The 9958-nt window shown below is 34.6% G+C and overlaps 1 long non-coding RNA gene across 4 annotated transcripts; it reads left to right on the top strand.

The window, feature by feature from the left end:
• Positions 1 to 174: 174 nt before the first annotated feature.
• On the top strand, positions 175 to 8582 carry LOC108681523. Of its 4 annotated transcripts, XR_001931507.2 has the most exons (4): positions 175 to 265; positions 7065 to 7192; positions 7340 to 7449; positions 7867 to 8582. It is a non-coding gene; the product is annotated as an uncharacterized LOC108681523 (long non-coding RNA). The 4 variants fall into 4 exon arrangements; XR_007156576.1 differs by lacking the exon at positions 7340 to 7449; XR_007156577.1 differs by lacking the exons at positions 175 to 265; positions 7340 to 7449 and adding an exon at positions 289 to 493.
• The last annotated feature ends 1376 nt before the right edge of the window (positions 8583 to 9958 follow it).

The raw sequence follows: 9958 nt of genomic DNA, 5'->3' as shown, positions 1-9958 counted from the left end.
TGTGGTCTCTTTAACGAATCTGGAAAAACTGCTCTCTCGTAACTGTGCTTTATTATTATTATTTTTTTTTAATTTGATGTGTATGCTTTGTTTGTGCGACAAAATAATGAGAATTGTTGGCAAACGAAAGTTTTCGCTGTTGACCTTGGGCATGAGTTTTGAGTATGTATAATAAAGTTGAGGCCTCGATTTGAGCCTGAGGTTTGTACTTTGTAGCCTCAGTAGTGAGTAGGTGTCAGTGTAAAGCGCAAGATCAAGATGTTAGGTAAGAAATTCGCAAATAAAGTGCTCATTTAAACTTTTTTACAGTTTTAAATATAGTAATATGTTTGCAAATTTCATGAAAATTAGCAAAAGTCATCCCTAAAGCTGTTGGTTCAATAAAAATAAACTTGAATATTATATTTCAAACTGAATCCTAACTTCAGTTTCACCATGTTAAACGAGTGCTGACCAGTGACCACTGTTTTTTCTTTCGCGATTGGGTCTCCAGGTGCAGTATCAGCTGGGTGGCAACTTTTGTTTAATTTATGGTAGCCTAGGCCCTAGTACATGTACCATCATGGTTACATCACTTGCATCATACATGGTATATGTTTAGACTTTACAGAACTTCTACCTTTTATTTAATAAATTTGTATATATAGCCTAAACGTGCAACAGAATGGCTGTGAATGGCTTCTTCTTGTACTGCTAATCTGCTACTGCTGGACATAGTGACAAACCAGAGATTTTTTAGAATCAGTTCATTTTTAACTTCCTCATTTATTCCAGATTTAAACCAATTTCTTAACTTGCTGGATGTCACTCATTTCCCCTGGACAGAGGCTGGACAGCCTGGACTAATTGCATATATTTTCACTATTTCACAGGCAGTAGGGGCAGCCTGGCAGGTGCTAGTGTCCTACTAAGGAAAAGCTTTGTTCTGATACAATTTGTTTTTCTCCTTTAACTATCAAATTTCCTGAAATGGTGGGAAAGCTCTAGTCACAGCCCTGGTGGTAGAAGTTTCCCATGCTTGCTCCTCTTGCTCACTCAATCAAGGGGAGGGAGCAGGATGGCTGCATGCTCCAATACATGTGGGCTGCTGCTGCTGCCAGCCCACATATTGGAGCCTGCTGCCGCTGCTGCTGGCCTGCTGCTGGCTTGCTGGCATTAGAGCTCACAGCCATTTTGCTCCTATAGGAGCAAGCAAGCTCCTATTTTTGGCCACTGAGCTCTTCAATTACATACGTACATGGTCACTAAGAAGGCATTTACTTTTAATGCCACCATGGACTCTGGGTTAGTTTAAAATTAAAAAATAGCATAGAAATGTAGCAATTGTCTCAAAAATAGAACATAAATGAATGTTATTAAAATATTTAAAGTAAGGTAAGGATGGTCTCTCTAAGACTGAATTACAGTTCACTGTGAATTCACTCCTTTTTATGTCCAAAAGTGACAATAAAAAGCTCAATAAAGATGATGGATAATAGATTGAGATAGAGAGAATTACAAAAATATGATTTAATCTTAGGTATAAAGATCTCTGAAAGTTACATTTTTTGATTTACCATCATTGTAAAAATTTCCCAAATTACTGTGTACAGTATAAAAGCAAGCAAGAATACCTAGCTAACATTTTTTATGATACAAGTATTTTTAGATAACTATAATTGAGGACTATTTTTCTTCTATAGGATGAAAATAATAATGACCAAGCTTTGAACCTTTTATTCTATGAACCAATGGCTGGTCCAGTGGTTAAAGTTCAGTGTATCAAGATTGGAGCAGAGAGTTGCAGATTTGATCTCAGCCCTGTGCCTATTTCTGGTCAGAATCGGCAAGTAGGCCAGGCAAAAATTGAAGCAGTGAGCAGGGTTGGTGATTTTTTTTCATTTTTAGAGCTTTTTTGTCTTTTTGAAATGTTATTTTTTAGGTTGCAATTAGCCTACTAGCAATAACAGTATATGGATGGCTAAAAAGGGCAGTTATTGTCTTCAAAAATGGCTAAGGTGGTTTACCACTTTGGGCCTTTTGGGTAAACAATTATTGATAAGTCTATTCATTAGCTTTGTAAAGTTTGCATGGAGCAAGGTAATGAGCTAAATATTGACCACTTAACTGGCTTTAATATACAACAACACTTCAGGAATGCAAATCTTCTAAAAATTGAAGGGATAGGTAGCTGATTGCACAGTGCACAACACTATCAATAGATCTACTACTATGTCCTATAAATCTACCAGACTCTACCCTCTAAACACACCAACTAGTAGTTACTGACTGCACTGTTTCCATTTGATTCAGATCATTAAATCACTACTAAACATGAACTAAATGACAACCAAACAAACCTCAAATGTCTTGAAATGAGATTTACAGTATGTTGTGAGAAAAGCTAACACTTTGAAATAAGCATGTACACAATTTAAACATTTTATTTCCATATTTTATAGGTATATAGTTTTATACTTGTACGGTAATTGTTTTGTTTCTAGTTATAAATTTACATATTTTAGTTGCCACTTGCCTGGAACGTTTTTTTTCAAGGTGGAACGCTTTTTTTAAGTGAACCTCTAATCTTAGATTTCCACTCTGCCTTTAACATTTGTCAATATTAATTTAACCCTATGGCCTATTCTCTCCCAAAATTGTTGAGCACATTGAGCCTTGTCAGTTGTTAAACTGTTAGATCTCGCTCTGACCTAACTGCGACTAAACAAACTTCAGGGAAACCTTTTGGTTGACTTCAATGGCTGTTATTATGTTCTGCATGTTATTTTGGTGGGTGGTGGGAGCATTGAGGTGTATATATTATATACTGCTGATTGTGGAAGTTGAAAATTTTATGAAACTTTATGTTTGTGAAGTGCAAACCACTATTTTTTCAATCAAACAAAATTTATGACATTTGAGCTGCGAGATTTCATACCTACTGTATTATATGATATTAGAGCCACGATATTTCAGAAAAAAATAGGACTTTACCAGCCCTGATCTTGCAGCCTAATTGTGCACTTTTGTTAACAATTAGATAGCTAGGAGGTAATTCATCTGGTGGAAATCTTATCAAATTTCCTGAAATGGTGGGAAAGCTCTAGTCACAGCCCTGGTGGTAGAAGTTTCCCATGCTTGCTCCTCTTGCTCACTCAATCAAGGGGAGTGTTTACCCAAAAGTCCCTAAGTGGTAAACACCACCTTGGCCTGTTGGCCATTATTGAAGGCAATAAGTGCCCTTTTTAGCCATCCATTATGATCCATATACTGTTATTGTTAGTAGGCTAATTGCAACATAAAAAATAACACTTCAAAAAGACAAAAAAGTTGAAAAAGAAAAAAAAATCAAATAAATCAAAAAAATCATGAGAAAATAAAAAAAATCATTGATTTTTTATTTTTTTGATTTAAAAAAAAAATCAAAAAAAATCGCCAACCCTGGCCCTGTGCCTATTTCTGGTCAGAATTGGCAAGTAGGCCAGGCAAAAATTGAAGCAGTGAGCAGGGTTGGTGATTTTTTTTTCATTTTTACAGCTTTTTTGTATTTTTGAAATGTTATTTTTTAGGTTGCAATTAGCCTACTAGCAATAACAGTATATGGATGGCTAAAAAGGGCAGTTATTGCCTTCAAAAATGGCCAAGGTGGTTTACCACTTTGGGCCTGTTGGGTAAACAATTATTGATAAGTCTATTCATTAGCTTTGTAAAGTTTGTATGGAGCAAGGTAACGAGCTAAATATTGACCACTTAACTGGCTTCAATATGCAAAAACACTTCAGGAATGCAAATCTTCTAAACATTGAAGGGACAGGTAGCTGATTGCACAGTGCACAACACTATCAATAGATCTACATACTACTATGTCCTATAAATCTACCAGACTCTACCCTCTAAACATACCAACTAGTAGTTACTGACTGCACTGTTTGCAATTGATTCAGATCATTAAATCAATACTAAACATAAACTAAACAACAACCAAACAAACCTCAAATGTCTTGAAATGAGATTTTTTTTGTGAGAAAAGCTAACACTGTTTGAAATAAGCATGTACACAATTTAAACATTTTATTTCCATATTTTATAGGTATATAGTTTTATAATTGTAATTGTTTTGTTTCTAGTTATAAATTTGCATATTAAATGATTGAAATTAAATATTTTAATTTGAATACTCATATTAGGGTGGAAAATCTTTCTAAATGCCTAAAAGGTCCATACAATCTCAACCAACCCTTCTTTATATAAGCTACCTAACACATGTAAATTGTATAATGTAATTAATATATAACAAATAATTAATTAGTTAGTTAAGGACTACTTATAGCCTTGTAAGAATTAGCTAAGATGCTAGCTATGTACAATGTCTTGCAACACTTATGCCTCTGTACCAAAAACATACAATTCATTGGAATCTAATTCACACTAAAGGCAACAGGTTTATATTCCAATTTGTCATAGGACATTGATACTAAACCATGAATATCAATACCTCAAAATAAATTAAGACTGCCACTCAATATATTTAAATATATAAAAAAAATAAAAATCATGATTTTTTTTATGAGAAATCAAGTTATTTAATCACATGATTTAATCAGTTTGATTCAATTATTGCCAACCCTGGCAGTGAGCTACGAGTTTGAGCCTGCAACAAGCAGTGGATGTTCTGCGCTGATAAGAATTGGCAACAGGCCTTTGGCCTAATAAATGCTGAAACTGCTGTAATTCAGATTCCTGTTATGATCATTGGTTTTTTATAAATATATCTGAAAATTCAGTTTTTTACAAGGAGCCACATTGTTCTACTGTAAATCCAGATTCATATTACTGATGAATATACTTCTTGTATATATGAAGATTTTACCAAGATTTATATTATTTTTATACATTGACTATATATAATAGGCTTTCAAACATTGTTTTCATAGTAAAATTGTTATCAATGCATAAAATTATCAAATCAAATTTACAGGAGAAATCTTATCAACAAAAACCGCATTCTGAAGCTATGCGGCTGTGCATGTTGCACTTCAATTCCCACACAACCACTTTCATTTGTGAGGCAAAATCACAGAATTCAGCACAAGCCTGTTCGCAACAGTTTGTTTGAGCAAACAACACATGTAGAATTGCTCAATTCAGCACAATGGTGGTATTTCTTCAACTTTTCAAGTTATTTCACTGATAATCAGTATTTACTTCATCAATGGTACCATATCTGTACCTTGTGAATGAATGTAAACAATGTGCCTATAATGTCCACATTAGTACAAATTTCAAGAAATGCAGGTGTATGGTTTTTAATTTATTTTATTATTATTATTATGGTTTTTTAAACCATATTATTATGGTTTTGCTTAATTGTGCCGCTGTGTAACGTTTTTTTATTTCCGTCTACTCTGCACCTATATACCTAGCGTTAAAATGCCCCCTCCCTTTACCACATATAAGGGGGAAGGGGTGGGCATTTTTATACAACACTTTTCATATTTGGCCGTGTTGGCCGAAACTATCAGGTAAATATATAGTTGTACTATTTATGTATGATATGCGACAATGTGCATCAGGTTTTGTTTCAGATTTAATGTTATGGGTGAGATCTAAAACAATCCAGTTTTTGCCTGCTTTTACAATTAACAAAATTGAAATCCCATACATTTTCTGGTTGAAGATATCTAAATATACAAGCTAGGAAATGCAATTGTCTATCTCTATAAAACAACTTGAAATTTTGTTGAAAGAGTTGTACTAAGTATTTATCAAAACGCAGCCAGTGGGAGTTTGAGCAGTTATGCACACCAAGAGGCTTGTTCTGTTGAAATGTAGATTTGGTTGATGCACAAGCTACAACAGCTAAATGATTTACTCAATAAAGTCATAGTTATTCAAGTATAAATTAAAAATAAATAAATTATACACAGATGAAAATAGGAAGATTAAAATGTTTTAACCTATTCAAATGGTGGAATTTGGTGGCAGTAGTTGCAGAAAACTTTTTGAATTGGTCACTTCCTGAGCATGGGGTAGAACCCATAGAAAATGAAGATCCGGTTCTACACTCATAGCCACCAAGATCACCTGATTTCACCCCATGTGCCTATTTCTTATTGGGTTACATCAAGGAAGCCGTTTATGTCTCGCCTCTACCAGCAACTCTGGTTGATCTGAAGAACTGAATCACTGCTACTGGGCACTCAGTAACAGAAGATATGCTTTCTCTTGTGTGGGACAAGTTTGGCTACCATTGAGGTGTTTGTTGTGGAGCATAAATGGGACATATTGAACATTTATTAATATTAAAAATAAACCTTGAATGTTTCACTTTCCATTGGTGTGCAAATTATTCCTTGGAATTTATTCTTGAATAAGTACAAATTTATTCAATTGAGACCATCATTTAGAATCACCTGTATTATCCATAAAATTGCTAGAGGTCTTGTCAATTGATTGTGTGATTTTTCATTGAATGTGTAAATAGGTTCTTCATGTAAATAGGTTCTTTCTTCTGTAAATAGGTTCTTTGTTTCATACATTTTTCATGTCATTTAATTTTTTTATCTGTTTAAGATTTTATTATGATATATAGTAATTAAAAGTTGGGCTCTTCAGATGTGTTGTAATTCTTGGAATGCAGTGCTTAATGATGGGTTTTATGGCAAAAGATGTTCAATTAATTTGCTACATCCCTGATTTGGGGGGAACTAACTGATGTTGTTACCCAATTGCTATTTTCTGCATAGTAACCTCCTAATATCATGGTATTACAAAAAAGAGAACACTATCAATTCAACACCCTAATGTTCCAAGTGCCTTGAAATGTTGAAAACAGTTCCATGATGAAGTTCTTATTTCTTGAATTTTTGTACCTCATCTTTGTGCAGTTAGGTAAAAAAACTAAACCATTATATATTAGAAACTATCCTCCAATGAAGGTCACATCTATGATGTCACTTAATAAAACACAATGGTGATTGTTACTTACTTTTTTTATAACAGTAACATGACTTAATGTTTTTCTTCCATGTCAATTGATTTGTAATGTGAATGTACTTCAGATGATAATTGTTCTGTTTGTGCAGGCCAAGCTAACTCCCTCTACTGGGCCTCTAGGCTGTAAAATGAAAAAGGCAATGATAGCAGATGCTTACCATCATGAGTGGCTCAGATTATGCTTTTTGATGTGCCCAGAACTCTTGATCATGTGAAAGTAAGTGCCTTTCTAGTACCTAATCATAAACTAAGTTAATGAAAAAATAATCTTCCTTTAGCCTCAATATCTCTAGTTGGTTGTATACTGAAATGTAACAGACATCAGAATAATATGTACTGTAATATCGTTTTATTTCGTGAGCAGGTAATCATTGTGTGACTATTCTTTGCCTCGATGAGCATGAATTTGTTGTTTCAGCAAGCAATGTACTGCTGAACACTCAACTGCATACATCAGTGCCCCCAGTTATGAGAGTGATTTTTTATGTGTAGTTGATTTCTTTTAACCATAGAGGCTTTTTTTTTTATATATGTGATGCCATTTCCTTAGGGAGTTGGGAGTCTAAACTTCAAAGATAATTTTTTGTGGTTTCTAGGTTTCAGAGCAAGAAGTAGGTAGTTCAAATTTTTTTAATTTAGGTTGTTGATTCACCAACCCCACACTTGAAATGTTGCTGATCACACTCCCACCGAGTTAAAATATGATTTATCAAGTTTACATTTCATCAATTTCATGCTCCCAGTAAGTTTTTCTTCAATGCAGTTATGAATCCGTTACCCTGTTGTTCTCACATTTGACTAACCGTAATTAGCTGCATTTTCGGATACTCATAACTAACTGGAATACTCATATTTTTGATTGCACACTCAATTCCTACTAATTATTTCCAGAACTCAACTACTGAACTACGACATACGTCTTCAGGCCAACTAGCATCCAAGGTGATTTCGTAAGTGGTCATTAAGAATTGTGTTTGGCTATATAGAGAATTATCACGTTATTCCGGCTCTACCCTGGGCTTGATAATCTTTGCAATTTTAAAATCTAGATCTGCCAAATATATATTTGTAGTCATATTTTCCCTGATACCGGTAATTACAATGAAAAATAATGATGCTTATCAATTCTAACAATGAATGGCTCGTCTACACCTTGATTTTCATGGAATATACGTAGAACACCCATTCGGCTCTCGCCTAAGTATGAAAAAACGATTTACTCATTTTATATTGAATATCTAATGCCAATTTAAATTGCAAATTTTAATTTTCATTCCAATCTTTGCTTCTCACTTTTGCAAAGCCTTACTATGCTCTTCCTAAAAATAAATGCTCAGCTGCAAGTAATATCATGACACTCTCGAATTCTCATGGATAAGCTCTCGAACGCATACTATGTACGGTTTCAGGCGTCTGACGCGCTCACGAAACAACTTTGACAAACATTTATTAAATGTAAACTGACTTCATTGTTGATCGACCAGAGTTGTTTAGTACATGTATGATCGATCATACACATGTTGACTTGCGTATGATCTAAGTCGGATTTTTTTTGCTGAAGAAATGTATTCATGCATAACGTTTTAATAAAGTTTTTCTTTTAAGTAGCAAATTTTTATTGTCAATGCCTGTTTGTGGGTGCTTACTACTACGAAAAGAGTTGGGAGACGAATTGTACTTGTTAACTCGACCTGAAGTAATGAAAAACTGGCATTATGATTCTCTCGACCTGAAGTAATGAAAAACTGGTATTATGAAAAATGTTTTTCAAGTTATATGTATGTTCAAGAGCAGCCATTTTGATTTGAAGAATGGTGATGTATTTACTTCGACTAATCATTGTTACGTGAGACATGTTCAAATATTGAGATGTATATTCGGTGCTGATTGGTTAATGATGCATGCAGTTATGCTCGAGTTTTTATCTATCAAGTGAAGAGGGAAATAGCAGTTGACTGATAAAATGCTCCTTGGACGCAACGCGTGACATTCCTCTAATATTTTCGCTGGTTTAGGCTCCTCGTTCTCATCGATAAATTATTGATTTTTTTGCGCAGCAAAGATCCGATTTAATTTCTGCTGTACTGGCATTATGATTCTCTCGACCTGAAGTAATGAAAAACTGGTATTATGAAAAATGTCCTTCAAGTTATATGTATGTTCAAGAGCAGCTATTTTAGTTTGAAGAATGGTGATGTATTTACTTCGACTAATCATTGTTACGTGAGACATGTTCAAATATTGAGATGTATATTCGGTGCTGATTGGTTAATGATGCATGCAGTTATGCTCGAGTTTTTATCTATCAAGTGAAGAGGGAAATAGCAGTTGACTGATAAAATGCTCCTTGGACGCAACGCGTGACATTCCTCTAATATTTTCGCTGATTTAGGCTCCTCGTTCTCATCGATAAATTATTGATTTTTTTGCGCAGCAAAGATCCGATTTAATTTCTGCTGTTATTAGCAAGCAGTCGATTTTTAATCTTATAAGCCATACAATGATAATAATTTGAAAGAAGAAACAACACCAGGGGCCACGGCTATAAACTAAAAAAAACTGCGTTATAACACATCCATGCGACAACATTTCTTCTCGCTTCGAGTCACCGACATATGGAACAGCCTCCTGATAGCATCGTTGACGCTCCGAGTATGAACACCTTCAAGAACAGGCCAGACGAAGCTATGCAATAGCATATGTTCAGTCTTAAAATTCCTAGCAAATTACGGACCAGCAGGCAATAAGTCCAGCAGCCATCTCAATCAATCGTCAGTTAGGAAAGATCGGGTTCCAAAGGCCGGATCCCTTGTGAATCAAGTCGCGAAAAATTCAAGAATCGGCAACAGGCCATGGGCCTATTTCTTCAGTGCCGACTCTTCTAATCTAATGAAAGTTTTTCTGAAAAAATCCCCATTTTAGAGAAGGCGACTGAAAAAAACTTTTGTTTTACAGTTGTATTTTCACGTAATTGTACGAGGTT

The sequence above is a fragment of the Hyalella azteca genome, unplaced genomic scaffold, assembly GCF_000764305.2.
Source record: "Hyalella azteca isolate HAZT.00-mixed unplaced genomic scaffold, Hazt_2.0.2 contig3225, whole genome shotgun sequence".
NCBI classification, from domain to species: domain Eukaryota; kingdom Metazoa; phylum Arthropoda; class Malacostraca; order Amphipoda; family Hyalellidae; genus Hyalella; species Hyalella azteca.
The sequence above is the reverse complement of the archived record's forward strand: the minus strand, read 5'-3'. Positions and strand labels throughout refer to the sequence as shown.